Here is a 26,097-nt window from a genome sequence, read left to right as displayed (position 1 = left end):
GCAGACTGATGCACTTATTAATCATTATCACAGAGAAGTTATGGTGAAGACATCAATAATATTTTATGCAATCCCGCATTTTTTGCACTTTTCAAGCTTGCAGAAACGGCACAGTGGTGAAAAAACACCCAATATTTAAATCTACGTTTCGTATCGTATCTTTAAAAGCGCTCACCCAATATCCGCATTACAAGAAGCCACGTGACTAAACAAATTTCTCTCCGGTACCGCCTCCACCGACGCGATGACGAAGATAGCTTCGCTGCAACATTTCGTAACAAACGAGCACGAATGCAAACAAACGTAGCTAGCTGAGTGAGGGTAGCTCTTTCCGAGATCCAATTCGATCCGCGTACTTTCCTGGCATTGTGTCTTTTCTAGTCAGCGCACTTAAGTAGCGAATGCAGCAATGAAACAGCATCGCGCTCACCTCCGAGCAAATGTTGCGAAAAATAAACCAGGCAAGCGGAATCCGCTACTGCCTGCGCCTGAGCACAATGGGACAACTTCAAAAAAATACGATCAAAACCTGTATAAGGGGTCTGATGGCGTTTAAGAGCATTGGTGACTTCAGAGAATGTGTTCATAATGTTCTACTCTTCTGTTGAAGGGGATTGACAACCGCCCAGTCAACGATGGATTATCAATTGGTGAGCTCGTTTCATGCTTCTATTTCAAATGAGTAAAATATGTAAACACATACCGTTATTATGAATCGCCCAGTAAGTTATCATGGAGCAGTATATCATTGCTTATATAATGCACAATTCAACCAATTTCAATAGTTAATGGCATTTTTAAACGTAAATAACTTAGAGGTTTTGATCGTCTTTTTCTGAAATTGTCCCATCGTGCGCCACGCTATCGCTCGAAAGAAAACCCCATCCGAGAGAAGAAAAACGGCCTCACTAAAATGTTGCAAAAGCAGTAAAATGACGCGTTTCGCCTTGGCTTGCCATCGCGGATACGACCAAATGGCATTCGCAATGATGGTGATTCAAGCAGCCAACTCCAATGAATAAGCACCGAACGCGGACCCAGTTAAATCCGGGTTTGGTTTTATCTATGCGCTTGAAAACAAAATCTCAGTTGCACGTGGCCAACGTTCGATGGTACCTAAATTTCGCGAAATTTAAAATTCAATCACAGTCCGTCAAAAAGTGCAACCCGATGTGTCGCATCTAGATTTGACAGCGAGCGAATTTCTGTTTTCTGTCTGTGGTGATGTGAAAGAGAAATCATTAAGCTGGTTTCATGAACGAGAGCTGCCGCCGCACATGATATGTATGTGTCCCAAAGGTATGCTGAAGGCAAGTTGATGTCTACGGGAAGGGTAGGTGGACTTTCGTATCGTCTAGTTGGGGGAAGTCACGCATTCCATCTGCTCCGAACGCTTGGGTGAAAGATAGGAACAGAAGAAAAATGATCACGTCAATCATGCTTAAAGTTATTCCCAGTCTAAGCCTATGTGTGTGAAAATGTAAAGTTCCTGATTTTCAACTTGGTACGAACGAAAGAGAATGTGTGAACTAATTCAGGTGTCACGCAGCCCTAGTTGGTACACGTTCCAAAAAGCGTTTGGTTTTTTTCTTCTTCTGAATTGAGTTGGCTACGGTCGAATATGTGACTGTTCAAGATACGTGATGGGAATGAGAGATACCTTGGCCGTTATGTTTTCTAATCATTCAGACATGAATGGAAGTGAAGCAAACGAGAAGACTCGTCGCTTACCGGGCATTGATGTTTCTTCAGGAATGATCAATGATTTCCAACTGCATTTGGACACGCATTCATGGATATCTACTGGATTCCGTAAATTCTTTCATATCGAATGACTTTGTGTTTCGATAGGAGATACGAATCTAGGTGCCTTACAATTTGTAAGAAGAGATAGGGCAAGACGTTTCACCTTTAGGAAGGCATGGAAATGACGACTTCGATAGAATGTCAGATATGGAGACGTATTCCAGCGATCACACAATCGTGTATCATTAGCTATAAGAACACAAGAATGAGAACCGTGAACATCTAAAATTATGCCTTAAGATGGACCCCAAAAGCTAATGTGAAAAAGACGGGAATAGAAGAGCTTGAAGTTTAAATGGAAAAAATCGACACTGTCCCAACCACATTTTTGATCATAGAGTGCATTGGTGTCCGGCCATCTGGCCAAATACCATTTGGCCGAATGCCGCTTGGCCAAATACCATTTGGCCGAAGGGGTCGTTTGGACGACTGCCGTTTGGCCGAATTATGAATAAAAAAAAATATCAAATTGCCACAACGCTGATGTGTAGGGTTCTTAGGTGTGGTCCAATAATTGATCATCTAATTATATTATTCACTTTTATGATGTGACGAAACATGAGAATGATTAAATCAACCTGTTAATTTAGGATGAAGTTGTAAACTCCACGCATCACGTCAAGACTCAAAGCTGATGGTCAATTCGTCTCTGGGTTACCAACAGTGTGCTAGGGTTCCAGTCCTTTTAATGATTTCATCAGCAACGTTGCGAAAATCTCATATACTCACTTCTCATGCATGATTTTACACGCTTGAGTTGTAACTCACGCAACTCAACAGTCAAAAAATCATGCATGATTTGGCTCATCCGTTTAACTCATTGGCTTTTATTTCCACAGTTTTTGAAAGAAAGCAAAGCACATATTATTTGTTTTTCTGCTAGAAATATAATAAACCTTTCTAATGTTAACAAAGACATTAGGTTTTGACAGATTTTCGATGGGTTTTATGATTGAATAATTTTTGACGGTGTGAACGTGAGAGAATGATTTTGCATCAAAATCTCATGCGTGAGTTTTACGGAGCAGATCTCAAATGAGTTTACTCTATCAGGAGAACTCCATTTGAGTGTGAATATGCCAATATAAGCTATTCTTTCTATTTATACTGGTTACGTTAATGTTGACAATAATTTAGCTTATATTTTCTAGACGGGGTTGGTGGTCTAATGGCTACCGCTTCTGTTTCATAAGCAGAAGGTCATGGGTTCAATCCCAGGCCCGTCCCTTCTATCGTACTTTGTAGTTGTATCTTTCACTTGCTTCTATCTACCACTCTTAATATATCACAGTTGATGTATCTATCACAGTTCATAGCATTTGCTAGAACCCGAGACGGACAGAAATAAACCGTTTCTCATACGCTTCCATTCGTTCATCATTATAGCATGTCTTCCTTTACAGCTGATACATAAGCAGTCTGCTAACCAAACCAGCAAGCCTCTCTGCCATAAAAATTATCCCATCCTTCGCGCATGAACTGGCGTTGACGCAGTGGTATATACGGTCAACCGTGGGAGCCATTTGAATGCATCATCAATTCCTTCCCTTTGCCCTCATTGGTCTGCATTCTGACGTGGCAGGCACCATTGTTGCCTAAAAATAGAAGATCACCAGCACTTATACACTGAGGGTGCCTGTTAATCCCATGCAGCCATCTGGTTGGTTCCTTGTGTAAGTGCAGCTGCTCTGGCGATACTGGAGTAGCAACCACGGGCGGCCAATCAAGCTCAAGCTCAAGCCCAAGCAATAATTTAGCTTATAGTTTAATAGGAAATTTTATCTTCTTTGAATCATTAGCAGTTCCTGAAGTTATACTAATATAACGATTATTTGTATTGTACTAGCTTGAATTTTCATAAGATATTTTTCTTTCTTTTGACCATAGGCTGTTATTTGAAAAATAATGTTTCGTAGTTATTGGAATTCAGGCTCATTAAACGTTTATAAGGAGTCTTATTCAGAACATTTTTGTAGCACAAGTTAACCCTTGATAAGATGTCATTCTCCTCAAAGATATAGATTGCAACGTGTGGATTGAGCTCTGCATCGTTGCTTGAAAATTTGAAAACAGAAGCATAAAATATGACAAAAAGGCTGCCAAAATGGAGAACCTGAAGGTCTAAAACGCATCTTGAGTAACGGGTCCATTTAACGTCTTGGAGAATTACTTATTGGTAAAATTCTGAAGATTCGATTCGTAGTGATCCCTTTGATCGGCAATTTTGCTCTGACCATTGAGACATCCGGAATCAATATGAATCCTAGTTCTACACGACCATTGAATTATCTTACCATTTTTCTTAGGACACCGAAATTCCTAAAAAAAATCATATGAAGATTCCTTTAGGTTTTTTTATGAAAAATTCTTTAAAGTTGCATCAGTAATTGCCTCGAAGGGCTTCTTGGAATTCCTTTAAGTATAATTCATAGAATGTTTCAACTGGAGATCGCTGTATAAATTTTCCTAGAAAATATTTTGAAATTCATCCAGAAAATTTTGAAGATTTTTATAGAATCACTTCAGAAATTTTACATCATTTATCATCAAGAATTTCACCTGGAATTGTTGTGAAAAAAATTCTTATAGTATTCAACAAAATGTGATTTTGAAGAGCTTCTTTCAATAGCTTATGGAGTTATTCGAAGCAGAATCCGAATATAACATTAGTAGCAAATTTTAAAGGAATTTTTCGTGATATTACTGTAGAAAAGCACGAAAGAATGTAACAAGAAGTTAAAGTAAATTAAGTCATTCCTTAAACAATCAAATTGCTTCATAGGAAGTCCGGGTGTAGTTTCTGGACGAGTTCAAGAGAGAACGCATGAAGAAATTTAATCTTGAACGTATAAAAATCTCTTCAATGTACCCAGTATGTTTCTGAAACATACACGTTCGAAATCATGGGTAGGATAAACGATGGTGAATATTTTGTGTCCAGTGAAAAGAAGAATGTTAACCCTGGACTGGAATTTGAAAGTTACTATATTTGATGAGCTCAAACACAAAGGGGTGTTAGTGACTATTTGCTAGTTTTGAGTTGAGTTGAGAAAGTTCTTCTATTTCCAAGCTTTTCAACGATGTTTTCAGATGATTTTCCGCGCAACAGAAAAAAATAGCATGATTCTTAAAAGACAGACTTGTTTCTAAACGCCCATACAATTTTTATAAAATGAAAAATTGCTCAAAAATTTCGAAGTAGATTTTCTCAATACTCAGTTTTTGTCACTGACACCTCTGCTTATAATCACCTCATTTCCATGCCATTAGTTACCTTATGAGACTAAGAAAGCTTTTCGTCTTTACAAGGCTTGTAGTAACTGAGCGCCTTAAAATTTGGAAATTAGATACCTCTTGTGAGAAAAAAAGAGACCATAAAGCTAAGATACCTCTAGAATTCAACAAGATTTTTCCCAAAGAGAGGGGCTCTAACGCACAGAAAAAGATAATATCCAAAGATTATTTCAGAAATCATCTGAATTCCTCCCAAAATTCTTTGAGAAATTATTCAAGAAACCTTTAACTTCTCCAAGATTCAACCGCAGACAGACGTTCAAGTTAGACTCAGCCACTTGTGTAAAAACATGGCCGCCACAAATCGCCAAGTGGCAATAAGCTAACAAATGGCGTTAGTGGCGTATGCCTCCCACGACCAACCCGTTGACAGCATGACACACAACCGCTTCCACAGCCGACGTGCTCAACGCTAAAAACTAGGCACTTTTTTTTGCGCTGGGTGGGTGATGTTCCCTTTTGGATCTAATTTCTGAAGTAAAAGTTAATTAAATCCATTGTAATTTTTACCACAATTTGGCATTCAATTTACTCACAGATTCATGCTATTATAACACCCTTGAATGATCGTTACTCATGTAAAATAAATTGGCGTGAAAGTATCACAATTGTGTGAATCATTTTTAAAGTGATTGTTTTGATACAGTCGGGTCTCCTATTAAACGCATTCCTATAACGTGCACTCCTATTACGCTCACTCCTATAAGACACACCAGAACGTTATAGGAGACCCAGGGCTTATGGGATTTCATCACTTTGGGGGTGTCGTTGAATATCTCGTATGCCAAAAGAGATAGCACAGTACTGTCTTCGGCGAAGTTTCAGTGCTAAGTACGATCTACCTTTAGGAGTTGAGGATCATCCTTTTAGTTGAGAACTTGGCCGGTAGGGGCGCTTTTTCTGATTTGCACTATATGAACCATGAGGGATAAGAATGCAAAATTTTGTAACATATGATATCTCTGAATCCTGATGTTTTGGAAGGTTGGTGTCTTCGGAAGAGTTGTTCAGTAGCTCAAGGGCTGACATGTGGTGGTCATTCTGATACGGAATTACGCCACTAGGCGGCGCTAGTGGGCATGGAATTTTTGTTTTGCGCATAGCTCAGTTGCCTGACCAATTAGAAAGATGGCGTCTTTGGCAAAGTTACTCAGTATCACAAGGGCTAACATTATTTGAGCCGAAAGTTTCGAAATTTCGCCACCAGGCGGCGCTAGTGAGCAAATAATTTTTGTTTTGCACATAGCTCAGTAGCCTGACCACTTAGAAAGATGGCGTCTTCGGCAAAGTTGCTCAGTATCACAAGGGCTAACACTATTTGAGCTGAAAGTTTCGAAATTTTGCCACTAGGCGGCGCTAGTGAGCCAAGATTTGTTGTTTTGCACATAGCTCAGTAGCCTGACCACTTAGAACGATGGCGTCTTCGGCAAAGTTGCTCTGTATCACAAGGGCTAACATTATTTGAGCTGAAAGATTCGAAATGTTGCCACTAGGCGGCGCTAGTGAGCAAATAATTTTTATTTTGCGCATAGCTCAGTAGCCTGACCACTTAGAAAGATGGTGTCTTTGGCAAAGTTGCTCAGTATCACAAGGGCTAATATTATTTGAGCCGAAAGTTTCGAAATTTTGCCACTAGGCGGCGCTAGAGAGCATGGAATTTTTGTTTTGCGCGTAGCTCAGTAGCTTTACCTCTTAGAAAGATGGCGTCATCTGCAAAGTTGTTCAGTATCACAAGGGCTAACAAGCCGAGAGTTTCGAGATTTTGTATATACGTAGAAATCGGGAGAAAAAGTTTTTTTTATAGGATTGAATTATCGTTATGAAAAAGAAGGTTTATATATTAAAAATATTCAAACAAGAGTGTCGTGTAACTAAAGAGATAAGGCCAGTCGTAGTTATCTCATTAAGATTGTTAGCGAATGGATTTTCCAATTTATTAGTCATGACTGACATTCCAACCCATTTCTTTCCAAACCATACCTTGGAAAATGTTCAAGAAATGAAGTTCATGCAATGACGAAATAAAAATAAACACACATTTTTTTTTCTTTGGTTAATATAAAAAACTAACGATTACTTATTTGAGTAGTAAACGGATCCTCACTCATTCTTATATCAAATAATTGATCAAAAATTCTCCCAATCCGTCGAAAATAAAGGGATACTAGCCACACGCTTATCCGATTGTAAAAAATAATGTCTATATTTTTCTCCAGGCACTTTTACTTAAACGTGGCAATGCGAGGAAAATTGATAGCCTAGTGTCATACTGAACAACTTTGGTCAGGCTACTGAGCTATCCACGAAACAAAAATTCCTTGCTCACTAGCGCCGCCTAGTGGCAACATTTCGAAACTTTCGGCTCAAATAATGTTAGCCCTTGTGATACTGAGCAACTTTGCCGAAGACGCCAACTTTCTAAGTGGTCAGGCAACTGAGCTATGCGCAAAACAAAAATTCCATGCCCACTAGCGCCGCCTGGTGGCGTAATTCCGTATCAGAATGACCACCACATGTCAGCCCTTGAGCTACTGAACAACTCTTCCGAAAACACCAACCTTCCAAAACATCAGGATTCAGAGTTCTCAACTAAAAGGATGATCCTCAACTCCTAAAGGTAGATCGTACTTAGCACTGAAACTTCGCCGAAGACAGTACTGTGCTATCTCTTTTGGCATACGAGATATTCAACGACACCCCCAAAGTGATGAAATCCCATAAGCCCTGGGACTCCTATAACGCCCCTCAACCATGTGTCTAATAGGAAACCTGACTGTATTTTTGTTCAGTGGGTGGTGGACTGGGTGGTAAGCGAGAAGATGAAGTCACGTGCTTTTACGAACTGTCACTGTACTGCAGCAATTTGCTCCCTAGGTGACACCACGGTAGAATTTACACAGGAATTTTGAATAAATTTGCTCCGCCTTATATGTCTGTCTGCGATTTAACAATCGATTTCCCTGAGACATCCTCCAAACGTATACTAAAATTCGATCAGTAACTTCTCCAAAAATTTCTAGGGATTTCCTTCAAAATTGTCTTGAAGGATTTATATATGATATAAACTAAGGATTTCTCTGAAGATTCCTTCGGCAAATTATCCAGAGATTCCTTCCAAGATTTCTGAATTTCTCAAGTTTTATTTTCAGGGATTCTTCAACGAATGTCTTCAGGGAAATACCGAAAAAAATTTCTGAAAAATAAATCCGTGAGGTATTTGTAAGGAAAATCCTGATTAACTTATGTAAGTTTAACCCGTTAACGCCCAAGGTATCTCACAATTGGAATTCAGCTCCGTTTTCGTTATTCATTGTCGTATTCCCATAAATTAAACCTTATTTCACCAAAAAATTTCAAGTCTATGGTGGGGATCAAAAAAAAATTCTTGAAAGTGTGTCGTCCATATCTAGCTGTTCTATAAGTTTATTTTCGAGATAAATCAAATATATTTTCATGCAGTTCGACCCATTATAATGTAAACAAGTTGGAAAAAATGCTGGTGAGGGGTAATTCATAAACTACGTCACGTACAAAAGAGGAAGGAGGGGGTTACAATGAAACGTGGCTACCAATATAAAAATTGGAATCCTTACAAAAAGTGTGATACAGAGGAAAATTGAGGAAAATGAATAAAGCAAAACTTTGCGTGACGTAATTTATGGACGTACCCTGATAAAGAAATTGCAACATAAAGAATATACATTTCAGAGGCGAAAGGTGCATGCCAGAACTAAATCATTTAGTGACTTCAATTCAATTTTCAACCATTTATTCCAAAAACAAAATAAAATCTAACATCAAATATTTTGATTTACAAAAAAATTTACAGATGTTTCAGAATAGTCTTCAAAAAGATTATTTAAAACTTGCCAGCTGATAATGGAAACATAACTATCAAAATATTTTTTTTCTGGGTCAACTTATTAGTATATAATCCCAGACAACCAAAATGTACGTATAACGAAATCACCTGGAGGCTTTGTATGTGCAAAATTTCACTTATAGGATGTCGCGAAAAGGCCTTCTACGTACAAAAGTGGAGGCGATATGCGTGCATATATTATGTGATGAATAATAACATACATTGCGAGTGTATACATATTCTACCAAACTAACCTGTGATCTTATGCGACTTAACATATGATAATAAATGTTGATTTGACAGCTGCTACGGATTGATTCGACTTACTTTGTACGAGTATACGGGACGAACGATCGAAATACATATTTGGCAATATCAGAATTTCGTTAGTGCTGATCAAAAGTTAGTCCTTCAGTCCAATGACAATCAAATATTGGACTCCAACTATTACATGCTTTACAGATGTGAATAGTTGAAGCCAACATTATTCGACTATATCGTTGAAGTTACTGCATCACTGATGCATATAGTCTTATTCACCGATAGAACCGAATCCACGCGGTCCAATATTTTTGACACTAGAGCTGGCCAGAATACCTGGGGAGTATACTGAAGCGTGCCCGCTCAAATGTCACAATTCTTGGACCGAGTGAGTTCAGCAAGGAAGGCTCTTTACTGGTACCTCAGCGCGTCGCTGGTTGTAAAAAGTAAACAGCCATACAAAACTACGACCAAACAATGGCGAAGGCGTAATCAATTTTCTCGAAAAAATCATTTTGGGAATTAAGTAGAATTTTCTGATTAAATTGGCAACAACGCACTGCAGTAGCGCGTAGTAAATAACTGCTTGCAAACAATATCTTTCAAGCGCATTTATTACGTGTAATTTTGCGAATAATAATTTTTACTTTTCCATGTTTAAGTCATAAAACTGGTTCTGGACTTAGGTTGGTAGCTATTCAATTTTACTCTCATTTGACAGCCGCCCTTCACCCTTGGAGTTCAGTTCATTTGTCATTTGTCGTTTATTTCGTTCTTCACTCCCTTCAAAAAATCAAAAGATCTAAATGGTGTCAAGTTTCATCTAAAAATGTAAGGAGCATTGCATCCAAAATAAGCGATTGTTGCTCGAATCGATAGTAAGTATCCATTGTTTTGATCTAGTCAGACCAATTTCTTATTGGTTGTTTCCTTGATGTTTCGCACATAAAAGCAATTCCCAGCTAATATGTTTTTTTTGCGAAAATATCTCCTTTAGTTGATCATCGTTTTCGAAGATACCAAATTTTTCATCACTGGACTTCAATATAGGCGAATAAATCATTTGTCGACTAGCGCCATCATGAGACTGACTTCCAAACTAAGAAGGTTTTAGGCGAATAGCTTTCTTTGGATTTAATCAGTGGACTGATATATAAGCGAATAAAATGTGTGCCCAGTAGTGCCATTTAGGTGATTCCCGAAGTAATAAGTTTCCAGGCGAATAGTTCTCATTAAGTTCTCCAACTTTGTCAAAAACACTAACTTTGTATCCAATCTCTAGATTGAGATAAAAGTACATAATATATTTGTCTACTAGCGCCATCTTGGGAAAATTTTCCAAACAACTTTGTTTCTGGGCGAATAGATCCCATTTAGTTGAACACTTTTGTCGAAGATACCAATTTCAAGAGTTCGATTTTTTTCAGTCTCATCGCTGGACTGATATAAAAAAAAAATATATATTTGACCACTAGCGCCACCTTGTGAGTGTTTTCCGAACTAATATGGTTTTAGGCGAATAGGATTCATTTAGTTGTTCAACATTGTCCATGAAACAAACTTTGTATCTTATCACTTGACTGAGATATCAGCAAATAAAATCTTTGCCCACTAGCGCCATCTTGTGAGTGTTATAAGGTTTTATGTGACTAAGTATCATTTAGTTGTTCAACATTGTCGAAGACAACAATTTTGTATATCATAACAGAACTGAGATGCAAGCAAATACAATATTTGCCCACTAGCGCAATCTAGTGAATGTTTTCTGAACAAATAAGTTTTCGGACGAATAGATCTCATTCAGTTGAACACATTTGTCGAAGACACCAATGTTGTATCTCATCACTGAACTGAGATATAAACAATCAAAATGTTCGATCGCTAGCGCCATCTTTTGAGTGTATTCCGAACTAAAAAGGTTTTAGGCGAATAGGTCTCATTTAGTTGATCAACTTTGTCGACCACATCAATTTTGTATCTAATAACTGGACTGAGATACAAGCAAATAAAATCTCTGCTCACTAGCGCCATCTAGTGAATGTTTTCCCAACTAATAAGTTTTCGGGTGACTAGATCTCATTCAGTTAAACACATTTGTCGAAGACACCAACGTTGTATATCATCACTGAACTGAGATATAAAATGTTCGACCATTAGCGCCATCTTTTGAGTGTTTTCTGAACAAATAAGGTTTAGACGAATAGTTCTCATTTAGTTAATCAACTTTATCGAAGACACCAATTTTGTATCTCATAACTGGACTAAGATATAAGCAAATAAAGTTTTGGCTCACTAGCGCCATCTTGGGAGTGTTTTCCGAATTTGTAAGGTTCTATGCGAATAGGTATTATTTAGTTGTTCAACTTTGTCGAAGACACCATTTTTGTATCTCATAACTGGGCTAAGATATAAGCAAATAATGTTTTGGCTCACTAGCGCCATCTTGGGAGTGTTTTCCGAATTTGTAAGGTTCTATGCGAATAGGTATTATTTAGTTGTTCAACTTTGTCGAAGACACCATTTTTGTATCTCATAACTGGGCTAAGATATAAGCAAATAATGTTTTGGCTCACTAGCGCCATCTTGGGAGTGTTTTCCGAATTTGTAAGGTTCTATGCGAATAGATATTATTTAGTTGTTCAACTTGGTCGAAGACACCAATTTTGTATCTCATCGCTGGACTGAGATATAAACGAAGCAAATATTTGTACGCTGGAAAGTTGTTATATATGTTGCTTATATATGCGACATTTGTTGGCGTCTGTGCGCCACCTGGTGAGTTAATTCTGAATTAAATTAGTTACCAAGTGGAAGTCAGCAGCCCTGTGATCAACTTTGCAGAAGACAGTTTTCTCCTAAACCTCTTTATTTTCAAGATATTTGCACTACAAGTACTGTCCTATTTATAGGACGCTGGGCGTTCGGGGCTTCTGTCCTATTTTTAGGACGCTGGGCGGATATGGGTTAAAAGCCACCCATAAACGAACAAGGATCTATGAAATATCTCCTGGACTCTTGAGACAGTTTTAGAAGATTTTATAGATAATTTATTAGGATGATAAAAAAATCAACCGAATCTCCAGAAATTTCTCGAAAAACATTGGAAAAAATTTCTATTTGTGTAGGAATGCTGGGAGGAATTATTGGAAAAATTGCTGTATAGTGAAAATTTAATTAAACTTTTAAAGATTGCATGCGAATTTTCAGAGAATCTTCTAAACAATTGTTTGATAAAATAACAAGAGTAATACTTGGATGACTTGCTGAAACAACTTCTAGAAAAAAAAAACTAGATTTGTTCGAATAACCTCTCAAGGAATTTTGGATTTATGGGAAAAACGTAGATGAGTTTTCGAAGGAATCCACATGAACAGGCGAAAGAAATCCATCGGGGTTTCTTGATGCTATTTTTTAATACTCTGAAAAAAAAAAAACCTTTCTGAATTTCCGCGTAAGAGAATACCATGAAAAACCTTATCATGTATTCCATCCTCCATAAGAATAAGTTCGCCGTTGATCGAGTTGCTTCCTGCAGATTTTGTTTTTTTTGTTGAATCGTGGGTAGGAAAATCCTTTGACTGTCCCACTCAGGTGTTTTTGTGCGTAGTACATGTCCTACCTGTCCAACCCACTTCCCGCGCCGCTGAGTATAACCTAAGTTCTAATTAAGGTTTGTGTAAATATTACGGTGAAAAATATTTACTACGAAAAATTAAACAATGTCTTTAACTCGCCAACGCGAAAATTGTGAAATATTATAAGAATGCAAGATTAAAAAATAAGGTTAGACTTCCATTTAATCCAAAAAATGATGATTTTTTCGCACAGTATTAATCATTTACAATTGTTCGATACAGTTGTGAAGAAATTTTTTGACATTACTTTTCAGTAATATTTTTCTACTATTGATCCCTTCACGATACTTGTTAGGACCCGAACCTCCGATTTTTCGTTGGACCCGTATGCGGAAGTGCTTGGTGGTGGTAATCCTTTTTGGACACCGTCTTGGGAAAAAAAAAACGCACAAAGGTCACGTCTTCTTTCGTTCGGTGAAAAGTTGTCACAATGCATGGAGTTCCAATAAATTGGTCAGATGAAGTTAATTATCTAGGGCTCATGTTGGATAAAAATTCAACTTTCCAAAATCACATTGAGGACATTCAAGGCAAATGTAACAAATATATAAAATTAATGTACCGTTTTGTCTCAAATTCCGAACAGACTCACTCACTCCGTTTTTGTATGGCGATTTGGTTGGAATGTTTCGCTGAAATATGTCATCAAACTGCAAGGAAATGGCAGTCAACTGCAATCCATTTTAAACTCTTCTAATCTATTCTATACCTCTGGAGTAGTGATGATCCTCTAGTTCGAGACCAGTAAAACTAGCTCAGATAAATTTATTTGCGAAATTATTCATTTGAGTACGATTTATTCGTGCTGTTCGGAATATGAAACAAGGTGTTCGGAATATGAGACAGAATGAACACAGTGTTCGGCATTTGAATCAAAATGTTGTTCCATACTTTTGCGTAAAAACAATACTTAACAAGTTAAAATAAACAATTTTATCGGCAAACCCAACAGCTAACAGTTAGACTATGCGAAGAAATTGAATTTTTCACTAATATCAGCTAATTGATGCCTATCAGATGCATTTGAAGTCACTGTTGGCCTTAAGTGTTCGAAATATGAGTCAAAACGGTATACACTTATTAATAGAAAATCAAAACTTTGTCTTAAAAACAGGCTTTTTACATAAAAAAAACATGTCAGTCTTGTTGTATGCTGTACCAATATGGACTAGCAGTTGTAATACCTAGAAGAAGGCTCTGCAGAGGATTCAAAATAAAATTTTGAAAATGATTAGGAAGCTTATTCCCTTGTTTAGTACTAATGAGTTTCATAGAATATCCAATGTAGAAACATTATAGAACAAATGTAACAACATTATTTATGATTTTAGACAAAAATTATTTAGGTTAAGTTGAAAGAAAGCGTTTAATAAGCCGGTGAAATCAATTCACCTGAAAATTTTTAGAATCGCCACGGCAAATGTTGTTAACAGAATGTTAATACATGTTTGATTTAATTTTACTTAATTAGGATGCTAGTGTCTTCTCATACAGAACATCTAGATATAAGAAATGAATGTAATGTTTGAAATCATACAAATAAAGAGTTAAAAATTGCAGCGAAACGATCAGATCGGTATCTATTAAGAACCTTCAGAGGTAAACAAGCGCAGAACATGATATGCAAAATGCGTAGTATAGTTAACTAACAACATATCTATAATACGTCCCTTATTCAGTCGCCCTTTATTTGACCTACTAATCATTCATTAATAACAACTCCTAACATGCCAAACTGTCGCAAAAAGTTCATAACTGAATGGCAGCCAAATTTCATAAACTTGGTTTAGTTAGGCATACATTTGTTAGCATACTCAACAGTACCGAAAGGAACACTAAACATCAACTTTGGTTCACTTTTACGTTTCATTTTTGCAATGTACGTTATTTTCCATTCTCTGCAAAACTTTTCAAGGCTTGATGAACATTGGTTGGGTTTGGCCCTCTTCGGTCTACGCCCCAGTTTTGGGAATCATGAATTCCCTAATGTATGGAAATTTGTGCCGATTTGCCTCCAATTCTATGTGAAACTTGCTTCGAAAAAGGGTTGGTAAATAAAGGCAAATTTCTATTGGTTCTCTCTGCACATAAAGACGAATCCATTGCAGTAACGCCTTAACCCAAAACCTCAAAGTACTTCATTCGGGTCGCCATTTAAAGAGATCGATGCATACAACACAACAACAGGTGCTAACGGATGGTAACCCAAAGTAGACCTTGCAGAAAATTCGACCACGTACCTCGTTGGAAAAATTGAAACATCTCCCCAATTGAATCCGTTGATCCATTCCGCAAGCGTAATGCAATTTGGCCTCAGTTACCGGCCCACGTGCAGCCGTGAACCGGATTCGATCAAAGTTCAATTAGCGCTGCAACGGCGTCGGTATTGGCAGCTGTGGAGTCGCCGATCATCGATGGACCGGTAAAACAAAAACAAAAAAAAACACTTACAGGTGCACCTGTGGCATCATTCTGCGTCAGTACATAACCTAGAAATGCGCGAGATGCTGCCTCATAAGATAGCGGATCGTGCCGATAATTGTCGATTTGGGCACAAAGTATCATCAATAGATCTCCATCGCTTCACTCAGAAATACAGAGAGAGATGCTAAGAGCTAAATGATCTCCCAAGTTGCGTCTCATGATTCGTCGCGGTACATCTAGGTTACAACAGTCACCGCAAGCACGTTGCGCAAGATCTCTTGTTGTTCAGGATGTGGGACAGCCCGCTAAAAGGTGATGAAGGCCGACCAGCGGTGAATCAAATTCGCAAACCGAGCGCCAACTTCGAGAGGCCAGCCCGTATTGGTGCCATGACTCATGCTACAAGGGAAACAGCGAAACCGCCCCACGACGAAATTCTCTTTTTCAAAACAAAAACCCACGGAATAAACGGGGTTCGTTCCGGTCCGGTCTAGGCGGAAGAAGGGACGAAGGAGGCCTGAGCGACGTTAGCGCAATTATCCAACTACCGATACTCTCTCGGTACGCTCTTTGCCCCATGCTTCGGTTCGCAAATGAGGGGCCTATATAATTTGCCTTCGCCTTCCGATTAAGGAGCGTTGAATTCATTCATTGAACATCTTCGGTACGCGGGACGGACATTATTGCAACGCTATTATTACGCGTCCATTCCCGATCATCCACGAACCTTTTAGATCAGTGGTTCTCCACTTTGTTTTTGGATGACTTTGTAACCCGCGCTCAAGGGACAAATGGGATCGTATTTTCCTACCATTTTTAAAGTAAACACCCAATTTTTATTTATTAATGTAAAATGAACGCTTACAAAACTTGAAATTGTCAAAATTCTCAATGGGACGAAGATGCTTTAGCCGGCTGATTTATGCTTCTGTAGCATTCTTAGGTAACGTACCGCGGGGAATGTGAGTAAATGGGGAAGTGAAAATATTTATACTAATACTCCCCAAACTCATACGTGAATCTTTGAGGCCATTCAGAACATTACGACAGATACGTTAGATTTACCAATAGTGGAGGTATTGAGCTCGATTCGATTTCTTTTAACCGCTGAACATCCAACGAGTCCATTAAATGTACACATTATTCTTGTAACGAGAAGTAACGTAGATTTACTGTATGAGGAAAATAACTTCATCATGTCTACAGCATGTCAGAAAAAATTATACCTCCATCTATTGGTACACTGTTCCTCTAGTTATAATATATTTTAAATTTGTTCCTATTATTTGGATCAGGTTTGATAAAAACTCTTCTATGATGCAAAGATGAGGCGATTTAGACGTTTTTCTGAGCAGTAAAAACTGAACTCAAAATTTTCAACACAGATACTCAAGCGATTCGAGTGAGCAATGCGAAAAAAATGCGAGGATATTTTCGGGTACTCTCTCTTCCTTGTTGCGATGCTTACCTTTACTCACGCTTCAAAAGAACTCTTGAGTGTCCCGCCCGAACAAGACAGTCCTCGGGGAGTTGTGAGAGCATTCCTTTTTCTGATATTTTACTCTGTTGTGTTTTGTGCTGCATATTCCTCGCTCATTTTTCGTTGCCTCTCTGCTTAGCATTTTTTTGCTCCCTCGCAAAGAGGCAAAGGTAGCACGTTGCTCTAGAGTATGTCATCGAACTCTGATGATGTTGAGGAGTATTATCAAGCCTAGTTTCTCTTCTTTTTGGCATTAACGTTTTCAATGGGACAGTGCCTGCTGCTCAGCACTTCCACAGTTATTTACTGAGAGCTTTCTTTGCCAAAGTTGTCATTTTCGTATTCGTATATCGTGTGCAGGTACGATTATACTATATGCCCAGGGAAGTCAAGGAAATTTCCATTATGGAAAGATCCCATACCCCATGTTTCGATACCCGTTGTATTCTTATGGGATCCTCCACTATGGGAACACTTTGCTTTACTTTACCCCAACTATTGGCACTAGCGAGAAAAGTTCAAGATTTTTTTTAGGTACTTAGACAATTTTGAGGAAATCTCAATTTTGTTTTCTGCTTTTCTCGATTTTAATCGATAGATCTCATTATGCAGATAATTCAACAAAAACAGCATAAACGGCACTACCGCAACTATAGGAAAACCCACAACCATTGGATCATCAACTCTAAGACATTTACTTTTATAATCATTATTGCATAGTATGAATTTGTGATAAGTTCAAGACGTGCAATCTTGTTTAGATATTTTTGCTGGAAAAATGTTGTGGAAAATCAATTTCATTACTACATTTAAAAGGTCCTCTCTAATAATTTATAATGGAAATAAAAAAAATTGTAGAAAAAAATCGATGTTGTCTTCAAAAAAGCTAACCTCTAACCACGTAGGGAAAGTGAAATTTTCTTATTAGAGATTAAATTTGTATTTGCTCTTCGAGTAGCCACAGGTCCTAATGTTCTGTTTCAATTTGAGTACCGAAAGCTAAGGGTGAAAATCTATCGGAGCCAAACCTAGAATTTCCTAGAGCGCATTTAAAGTGAAGCTAACGATCGTTCGCGTTGAAAATTTGATCGATTGGTCACCACCAGCGAGTGACCAATGAGTTAATTTTTTAGTGCAAACGTTTGTCTGGTTCTTTAGATTTGTTCTCTTAAAAGTTCGAGGTTTGGTTTCGATGCATCTTCACATTGAGCTTAGGCCAAGAATACTCAATTTTGAAATTCTCGTTTGTGTAAACGAGAAATTTGATTTTTTATTCGGTTTTTGAGATTTTGATAAACCTTTTTGAGTGTCTTTTGTTTTCCGTGTCGCTTCCGAAATGCCAGATAGGAACAGCCCCACACGCAAACAAATTTTGCTGTATAATCTACCGAATCCATGGTAGAATTAAAAGGTGCATCAATGATTTTCAACCGAATCAAAAAATCTCTTAAGTTTACTATAGGTTGCTCAAAATTACTGATTAGTGCATTAAATGTGACCAAGTCCCACCATGCCTCGACTACATAGCATTGTATTTCAATCCGTAACGCAACACATATATGAAAGTTGAACAGGTTCTGCCTTAAGGCAAGTAGAGCGGTCAAGTATAATTTGCTACTAATTACCAAAGTTATTTTGACAGCTGATCCAGTATGAGCGAACTGACACTATTTTTCTTGCGGAATAATCGAGCGAATCATGTTTCCTTTGACTTGCACGGCAGTCGTTATGAAACTTTACGGGAATTCGTTCTACTTGCTAATGCGTGGTATGCACCTGAAACGTAAAACATTCAAGTAATATTTCCCCTTTTTACGAAAGTTATTTTGACAGCTGGTCCAGTAATAATTGAGCGGCACATTTTTCCGTACGGAAAAGTGACAGCTGCATTTGATTTGCATGGTAGGCGTTACCAACGTTATGAAATCAGTTCTACTTCTCAGCAGCGTACAGCTCAAGTAATTTCGGTAGCGGAATCATTCCTTGACCGTTTCTTGTCCTGTCCTTTTGCACAGTACTTGTAATCAGCGTACCAGCCATCATTGGATATAGCTCAAGTAATATGGACAGCTGAAGCTTTTCTTGATCATTACTTGTCCTGTCCTTTTGCACGGTACTTACGAAGTGAATATTACTCATAAAATGAATGAATAACAGAATCGCTTCGATGGTTGACGGTATCAAATTTAGTTGGAAGGATCATGATTGATTGACATGTGGTCAGATTTGCATCAGCTGTTGGCTAACGCTTCTTATTTTCAAATGCCTACCACAAATTTCCGTCGATTTCCAAAAAGCGTACTACTTGATATTCACAATTTTATGTTGTGATTGAACACGAAACGCCTTCTCTCAAAGAATATTGCAAACAAAACGGCTTGGTTTACATAATTTGTACGCTGAAAATTCAATCAAAAAGCACAGGAAATCATCGAGCCGTCGATCCATTCATGTGCATTATTTTCAACAGAATATCAGCGTATTATCGTGTAAACCGAGCTTTCTTGTTTGCAATATCACCTACAAGATGCAAGAAAGCATGCAATATTTGCGAGTGTTGGATACAAAATCATGAAATTTTTCAGTTTCATTCGAGATTGCATGCATTTCTAAATGCAATGAAGCACGTTGCATTATTTATCGTTCAATATTTAGTTGTAACTTGTTTTCGTTATGAAGTACACGTGTCATGTGAATTTATTGTTATGCTGTCTATAACATAATTGTTAAAACAACTGAAACTCACAGTGACAATAAGAAAATCTTCTTAACATTACTTTCCAATTGGAACCGAGCATGCTTTTTAGCTTATTGCTTTTACTAGCACTTCAACAGAGTAGTGCGGGATCTTTTGGTTCGGTTGCATGTTCCGGAGGGAAGAGCGACGGAATCAAGACCAATTGTGTTCGGTTCATGTTGTTCGAGTGCGAAAAGCTTCGTGTTCAGCCGAGGATAAACTACTGGTGAGATTGTTCCATGCTTATGATAATTATAATATCGTTGCAAAGCTACTTTTATGTTGTTTTCAAACAAGATTTGAATAATTCATCACTGCCTTTCTGTTTTCGTCATTGCTAAAATAACCTTTGAATAATTCGACATTATGAATGTCGACGTAAGACGTCTTAGGACATCTTTTCGTTGCAACGTAAGGTTTTTTTTTATTTCAAACACACTTTGAAAGGTTCGTCATTACATGTGTCGACAATACCCTTATTTCTGTTTCATACAATTTCAAAATACACATAGTTCGATATTATGAATGTCAACTTTTTATAATTTCTTTCAATATATTTTTACCGCGATACAAAAATGCAAAACTAGTTTTAAGTAAGAGTCGTATTCTCCCTCCTTATCCATAGATCGCAACACCGACCTAAGGTGACTCCCAGATCTTTTTCCTTCCCCGTGGTGATTGTGGAGATGCAGAGGTATTCTCGGTCTTTAGAAGCATTCATTACACACTAACATTCTTTTCCCATCCCATCTGACTGTAAGGACTTGGCCGGCGCTGTTATTGATCAATAATATGAGATGTGCTGAAATTGCACTTCGAGAGTAAGCGAAAACTCCCTTCCCTTATTCATTTGCATCAAAGTGCAATTCTTACCAGTTCGGATCAATCACGGAGTACCGTGCTACATCAATACCCGGACGCTTAAGACGATATAAATGTTCAAACTATGATTTGAGTATGTTTAGTCTGAATTTTCTTAATGTTTTATTATGTAACACATTCTTACACTTCTGATCTTCATCCAAGTCATGGAATTTTTGGTAAATCAATAAAATATTGGAGTCTATCTTGTCTTGAAATCCAGACACCTAATGCAAATTATGTTTTTAAATCCGGACACATTCAGATAGAAATCCGGACACGTATTATATATTATGAAATATTTGCATATCTTTTCCAACTCGTTTAAATATCATTCTTATAACAACTAGTTTTATGTATTTTCCATATAATGTCACAAATTATCATTAGTGTTTCAATTACGCGCGTGGACTTCGAGCATATTTACGTGTGGTTTGATTCTGATAACGAATGATAATACATATATTAAATAGGCCCATCTTCTGATAACTCACAATGCTGTTTATGTATTTTTTGCAAGTCTTCTCTTATTTTATTTTATCTTCCAAGAAAAAAATATTTCCACTTGTGAAAAGTAGGTGTATCATATGCTGTCTGTATTTGAAATCACTGACTCGTAATTCCAGGACAGTCTCTTTATGCATCGTTAAATATACATTTGCATCATTTTTCACACCACTATTGTTATCGAACATTAAAAGTATCACTCTGGACTTAATTTTGTTCAAAACACGCCACGTTGATCAGGCCTTGGCTTGTGCGTTCCACGATCGATAAACTTGAATTAAAATGAATCACGACGGGATCACATCTGACAGAAACAACTAGCTTATTGTCATTTTTAATAATTATTTGGCAATATTAACTAGATTGAAATGGTAGCAAGTATTCAAAGTAAACAGTAAGAATAAAATTCAAACATGTTAACATTCAAGTTAAGCTAAAATAAAAATGCCCGTAACGCGGGTAGATCACCTTTTCGAGGAGATTTGATCCATGCATTTGGTTTTAGAAGGTAATAAACGCAAAGCTTTAGTAAATATGTGCTTTATATACCTCTACTGGCTCAGGACTCATGCAATTGGGTACTTGGTGTTTATTCATTATAAAAAATAAGTCAAACTGTTTTTTAGGCACTTGTAATCTCTCATTACATTTTAATGATAGTATTTGCTGCTCTAATCATGAATTTGCTTTCCAATTATTGGTTCACGAACACAACGCTTTCAAATGATGTCCGGATTTGAAGCCACTTGTTTCTTATCCCGGACAGTTCCTTCTTCACAATTTATAGATTATTCTTACGTTCTACCACAAGTTTAGTGCTTCACAATATATAAACGTATGTTTCATACACTGTTCTAACTAAAACACTTCCAAAATATTGTAATTTAAGCATAGAACTGTTAACTTAATATTGTGGTGCGTTCATCGAGATTCTTCCAGAATTGTTGTGCACTACTAAAAAATCACGTCAAAATGAAGCATCAATTTCGTTTTTATTTTTAAGAATTATCAGGAAATGCTTACTAGATTTCGAATGAAACTAAAATGATTAGAAGTGTTAAAAGAAGAATTTATGTATGAAGTTATGTAAATTATTATATCATTTTTACATTTAATTAATGATAAATATCAGAGTGTCCGGATATTGGTACCGTCCGGATTTTGATTCACCACGGTAGCCGTGGACGTTACATTAGCCTAAGGAAGGCCCTTGTGCAGTTCTGCAAAATAAACTATAAATTTTCGCCGAATCTGCGTTTATTTTTAATTTTGATTCCATAGTGTTTGTCACACATTTTCCTGTAAAAAAAACCAACCCTCTGAGGTGTTTTCGGACAATCCTTAAGAATACAAAAAAAGTACAAATTAAAAACAAAAAATGTTGCATTTTGCGAAAAGTTTGAATAGATAGGCTCAATACAAAGTTGAGATGTTCTGGGATGTTTAACCTCCAACAGCAGCCTAATTTTTCAACCATAATATCTATTCGAATCACGATAGCTTTTTTTGTTTTCCGATATTTTTGCACCGTTTTTTACAAGTTCTCAATAAACTTCTCTATTTTAAGCTTCCGTATCAATTTCTATCATTGGTCACCTGGTTTTGCAAATATTCCGATGTTCCTTGTGGAACTGACGCTCTCCATATAGAATTTATTTGACCACCATTTTGTTTTTAGTTTTTAAGTGATAAAACAATATAGCCTTCGTAACGTAAGATATTAGATACACTTAAAAAATGATATAAATCGGTTCAGTTGTCTCCATGAAATTTAAAAAAATATAATTAAATTATGATAAAATCCGCATATTTGTAAATATTTAGCTTGTAAATTACAAATTTATTTGTAAATATTTAGCTTAAATTACAATTGATTTTAAATTATATTGATATATTATTAGTTTCGAAATATTTTTTTAACAATTTAACTAAAAAACGTAATCTGGCAACACTGTTTAAATTAGGGGGTCTGTACTAATTTGATTTAATATAGAATATTGAAGCATGTGCACAAACTTTCTGGAAGAGTGAAAGAGAGAGAAAGAGTTTTGTGTAGATCCCCATTTGTTTATCATAAGATACGGAAGCAGTTCTGAATAGCTTTACTTTGCTTTGATCCATAATTTTTTAGTCGAATATTTTATATGGAAACCACTAGGACTTTTTTACTTCAAATTTTAATCTCTTGGGATTGGCTCAAAGCATATCTGGGAGTTAAGTGTTTTCGCCAGGAATGGTCTGATAAACACATTGGAACCAAAAAATACTTTTTCAACCGAAAATTTAAAGTTTTAAATTAGAATTAAATCCGTTTTTTCATATTTAGAGATGGTTAAGGTGGAGATAGAACCTTCGTTAGCCGTTAGCTCTCAGTTAATAACTGGGGAAGTGCTAAGTTGAGAAGTGAGGACGTATAATGCCAAGAAGAAGGAGAAGAAGCCACACCCGAAATCTCCAAGAGCATACATCTGGAGAACCAGACATCCGTTGAAGCTGAAAACTCTGGTGATGACCAATCGATTAAATTTCCAGCGTGAACTATAGTCTGGTTCTTCAGATTCATGCTCTTAAAAATTTGAGGCTTGGCTTCAACTGAATACCTCACCGAAGTATTATTTTTTTGAAAATATGTAAATAAATCGTTATCATGCTCTGAAAACACTTATTTCGAAAGTAGTGGATGAAGATTTTGATTCCGCATGCCCAACATGATGAACCTTAAAAAATAACAATATTTGTCCTTGTCATAATTTCTAATATCAGAAGCAAAATTGGAAAACTTAAATACCGTGCTGCTTCGAATCGCCGGCCGCTTGGAAAACCAAACACTTGCATTTTTTACATTATTTTTGGGCTAAATTCCTACTTTTGTTGAGTTATTATAATGTCTTCTACATTCTTCATTAATAAATGTTTATTTTTAAATTACTTAAGGATGGTGCTGGGATTCAAAGAGTTCGGGCAATTCGAATCAACACGGTATCTAATCAAACTCATTCAACTGAGAGAGGTTTAGGTCTAGGCACGTTGATGATGATAAATGCCTAGTAAATCCAGACTAGTAGGAACATATTATCGGAAAATTTTGAAACACTTCAAGTGAAGCGTTTCCCATACAAGGTAAAGTGTCCATAATGTTAAGCTATCTAGGATATGAATCAGAACGGTATAAACGGCAACATTGTACACAGTACCAAAAAATAATGTGATTTACGTCTTTTGGGATGCACATAAAAGAAGCGAGCCGAATGACGTAAATTTGTGTCCAATTTCAAATACGTTAGTGTCTGATTCGGGAAATGTCGATCCCAGTTCCATCGTTTTCGTGTCTTTCGACATGTAAAATTACATTCTTTGTTCAATACATCTTCAAGGACACGTTTTTGTGTCGTTCCATCACTTACATCATGTGTCATTCAGTCATAACCAGAATTACGTCCAGAGTAATTTTCATTATTTTTAAGAGTGTATAAACAGTCCAAAATGCAGATGGTCATTTTTCTATGTTTAATAGCTTCGAAGATATCAATTACCTTCTTATTCTTATTATAGATTTTTTCCAAATTGGCAACTCGTAGTATAGGTAATGTAGCTTGAGTACCACTGTCTTAGGTTTACACCGCGTTTTCAATGCGGCATCAGATGAATATGGGCTAGGCCAATCGATCAACGATCCGTCAGCGATGTTTTTGTTTTACCCTCTTTCTCCTCGACTGGATTACGGTATCTGGCAGGTTTTCTTTATTTTATTACGCTTCGATTGTGTGGTTCTGTACAAATACTTGATGGTTGGCTTTGTTGGTTTGCGGTATGCTTACTTTCTTCGTGTATGACGGCATACCGCGGCACTACGGCGGCTTAGCACTTCTCCATGAGATCTCACTTTAATGGGTTTAAACGAGTTGAGAAGTGGATTTCAAACGAATTCCATGAGGTTTGGAATCTTGAATCTACCAACCGGGAACGTTTAATTTGATTGGAACAAACCACGAAACGAGTTGGAAGATAATCTCAGAATCGATCCGTTGCCCGAGAGACATCAACTGAAGGAGGTGACGAACCCGCATCACCACAAACATTTCTAAACCAAACACGATTGTTTCATAATTTATACGTGACACAAAAATTAATGTCACCACACTGACCGATTAGTTGACTCATCGGTACGTGGAAAAAAGCATACCCGTATCCACTGTAGCTGAATTCGTCCCGAGCCCCAAAGAGCAATTATAACGTGAACCATGTGCGCGGCTTCGATCAGCGAAATAAATATGATCGTTGGAAAGGCGAACAAAACGCGCTGTGTTCATTGTTTACGTACAAGGATTGTGACGATAGTTGCACAGCGATTGTTGTGTAATGATTGGCGATGAATGACGCGAAACCAGGCCACTTGAGTTCATCGCAGGGATTACGACGCGCTGTGTTGGTGTTGGAATTATGGAGGCTTTCTTTACATTTTAATGTCTACCTATTCAGAGTATGTGTACTAAGATAATTTAGATTACAACAAATTAAAAACAGGCTTTGGTCCATTTTTGTTTCACTATCCTTATGATGTCCGTTATGAGTTCTATCAAATTTTCAATTATTTTGGCGATGATCTAAGAATATGCCCAAATACTATGAATCTACATACCATGCTGCATCGAATGGCCGGACGCCTTAGGGGTCGGACACTTAACGGTGTTTATGGATCAAATTCCGATTTTTTTTTTCGCCATGAATCCATAGTTGTGATGTCTTCTACATTCTCCATGCATAAAAGTTGTCGAAAGTAGAATTTCAGGGCGATTTGAGGCCGGTGTCCGGGTTTCGAAGCGTCCGGGCAATTCGAATCAACACAGTATGCCTACGATAAATAATTTTATAGAAATAGTCTATGCAAGGTAGAATGTTCATGTAATTATAAACTTATCAAATCTATGTCTTAACTTATTTTTCGCATTTTAGAGAAGCAGGCTACTGAACAGAATAATTCAATCTGATGTACACATAGCTAGTTAAGATTACAGATATCGGGAAAATGTTACTGGGCTTTTGATCTACGGAGTTCTCGGTATGTTTTTCTATTACTTATAGTAACCACCAAAAATACTATGGAGAATTCCTTCCTAGCGCCTCGCAAGTGATAATACAGTTTTGTGGCAGGTCTGAAGATAATTACTATTAGGTTTTAAATTACTTACCTAAAATTATAACTGGCATTTTGATCAAAAGGTAAGTTTTC

General features: G+C 37.1%; 1 protein-coding gene across 5 annotated transcripts in view; it reads right to left on the bottom strand.

Moving 5' to 3' along the window:
• Window positions 1-26,097, bottom strand: part of LOC5571268 — a 113,867-nt gene that overhangs the window by 73,511 nt on the left and 14,259 nt on the right. The window contains exon 1 of one of the 5 annotated variants that reach the window (XM_021840223.1): window positions 176-397. The exons of the other annotated variants lie outside the window; for them this stretch is intronic. The gene's annotated coding sequence lies outside the window, so the exon portion shown is untranslated. Of the gene's footprint in view, window positions 1-175; window positions 398-26,097 lie in introns of those variants that run through there. 5 annotated transcript variants of the gene reach the window in all.

Source organism: Aedes aegypti, chromosome 2, assembly GCF_002204515.2.
Source record: "Aedes aegypti strain LVP_AGWG chromosome 2, AaegL5.0 Primary Assembly, whole genome shotgun sequence".
Taxonomy (NCBI): domain Eukaryota; kingdom Metazoa; phylum Arthropoda; class Insecta; order Diptera; family Culicidae; genus Aedes; species Aedes aegypti.
This window is presented reverse-complemented; position numbering and strand designations above follow the sequence as displayed.